The 2,411-nt window shown below is 45.7% G+C and overlaps 1 non-coding gene across 1 annotated transcript; it reads right to left on the reverse strand.

Moving 5' to 3' along the window:
- Positions 1–1,425: 1,425 nt before the first annotated feature.
- On the reverse strand, positions 1,426–1,563 carry LOC119937733. Its single transcript, XR_005454193.1, has one exon. It is a non-coding gene; the product is annotated as a small nucleolar RNA SNORA7 (small nucleolar RNA).
- Positions 1,564–2,411: the final 848 nt, after the last annotated feature.

Here is a 2,411-nt window from a genome sequence, read left to right on the forward strand (position 1 = left end):
ATTTTCTTTTAATAATGGTCGGCACACAGTAAACTCTCAATAAATACCACTGACTGATTGACTAATAGCCCATTTTGGTCTGCTCCACCACCGAGTTTATCCAAACTTCTCCATTACCTGGGGATATATTCAGTCCACACAATTTCCTGAGGTAACAGAATCCATATGCGTTTACCACCTCCTGTGTGTGAGAAAGGATTTCCCTTTGTTTGCTCTAACCTATCGCTTTCAAGCATCAGTGGAAGCCTAATCCAATTGTTGGGTTTTGTGGGATTTACCGAAAAATAAGTCCCTGTTTGACCTTCGACTGGGTACCCTTCAATCAGAGCTCCACTCAACCTTTGTCTTTCCAGGACGTGTAAATCCTCTGGGGAATTCTCGGCAAACCCTGCGCTGAAATTTAGGCCGGTGACCATTAGATCCTTTGCCTCCATTTTAGGCTAAAAATGAATATCCAGCTGGAGTCTCCAGCAATTACTCCGGCTTCCTGCTACTGCCACCGATCTTGGGGATTGTTTTGTTTGTTGGCCAACTGTCTCTCTCCAAACTCGGGGCTTCTAGCCAAGCCACCGGGTTTGTTGTTAAGCGGATGACAATTTCTGCTCCAGGCTTTTCAGGAGGTCCCTCTTGGAAAAAAAAAAAATAGTTCAATTTCCGTAACTCGTTTGTGTAAATATTACATATCAAATAAGCCACACATGCAGGACTTCCCAGGAAAGGCTTGGTGGCCAGAAAGCAGAAGCTGAGGGAGTCGATTCTGAATAATAATAATAATAATGATGGTATTTGTTAAGCACTTACTCTGTGCAAAGCACTGTTCTAAGCGCTGGGGGGGATACAAGGTGATCAGGCTGTCCCAAGTGGGGCAAGTATCGTGATGCCTCCCTCTCGTCTATCCCAGCATTAACCCTTTGATTTCACCCTTTCTCCTGCCTTGAATTCCTCCCCCTTTGTGTGTGACAGACAGCTCTTATCCCCTCCTTGCTTTCCCTCAGCAAGGCATCACCTATGAAGTTGGATCCTCACTTCCTAATCACTTACTCACCCATCCCCTTCCCTCAGCACCTATGTACATATACTGATACTCAGTTGCTTCTCCTACCTATAATGCAGTCAGTCAGTCGATTGTATTTGCTGAGCACTTAGTGTGTGCCAAGCACTGTACTAAGTGCTCGTCTTTTGCTGTTGAGTCGTCTCCGAGCCATAGGGATGCCATGGACCCATCTCTCCCAGAGTGCCCCAACTCCATCTGCAATCGTTCTGGTAGTGGATCTGAAGAGTTTTCTTGGTCAAAATCAAGAAGTGGTTTACCATTGCTCCCCTCCATGTAGTAAACCCGAGTCTCCACCCTCGAATAAATACAATTGAATGAATGAATGAATGACTCTCTCCCCTGTCGCTGCTGCCCGATACAGGTGAGTTTTGACTTGTAGCAGATTGCCTTCCTCCCACTAGCCAGTGGCCAAGCTAGGAATGGAATGGGTAGGCCTCTGCTTGACTCTCCCTCCTGTAGACAAGACTGGAAGAGTACTGGAAACTCTCCAGGTGTGATCCTGAGAAGGGAATTAAGCACTTAGGAGAGTACATTAGAGAAGTACTAGAGAAGCACTAGAACACTAGAGAAGCTGCGTGGCTCAGTGGAATGAGCCCAGACTTTGGAGTCAGAGGTCATGGGTTCAAATTCCAGCTTGGCCAATTAGCTGTGTGACTTTGGGCAAGTCACTTCACTTCTCTGGGCCTCAGTTCCCTCATCTGGAAAATGGGGATTAAGACTGTGAACCCCCTGTGGGACAACCTGACCACCTTGTAACCTCCTCAGCACTTAGAACAGGCTTGGCACATAGTAAGCACTTAATAAATGCCATTATTATTATTATTACAGTATAACAATATAACAGACACATTCCCCAAGCACACTAAGACAAGCACTTAGTACAGTGCTCGGCACACATTAAGTGCTCAGAAAATATGATCATCTGACTGACTGACTACCTTATAGGTAGGAGAAGCAATTATCAGGATATGTACATAGGTGCTGGGGGAAGGGGATGGGTGAGTATTTAAGTGATTAGGGAGTGAGGATCCAACTTCATAGGAGATGCCTTGCTGAGGGAAAGCAGGGAGGGGATAAGAGCTGTCTGTCACACACAAAGAGGGAGGAATTCAAGGTATGATAATAATAATAATAATAATGATAACGGTATTGTTATGTGTCAAGCACTGGAGTAGATACAAGATAATCAGGTTGGACACATTCCCTGTCCCACACAGGGCTCACAGTCTTAATCCCCATTTTACAGATGAGGTAACTGAGTGAAGCACAGAAAAGTGAAGTGACTTGCCCGAGGTCACACACAGCAGACAAGTGGCAGAGCCAGGATTAGAACCCACATCCTTCTGGCTCCCAGGCT

This window comes from Tachyglossus aculeatus, chromosome 1 (assembly GCF_015852505.1).
Source record: "Tachyglossus aculeatus isolate mTacAcu1 chromosome 1, mTacAcu1.pri, whole genome shotgun sequence".
Classification (NCBI taxonomy): Eukaryota; Metazoa; Chordata; class Mammalia; order Monotremata; family Tachyglossidae; genus Tachyglossus; species Tachyglossus aculeatus.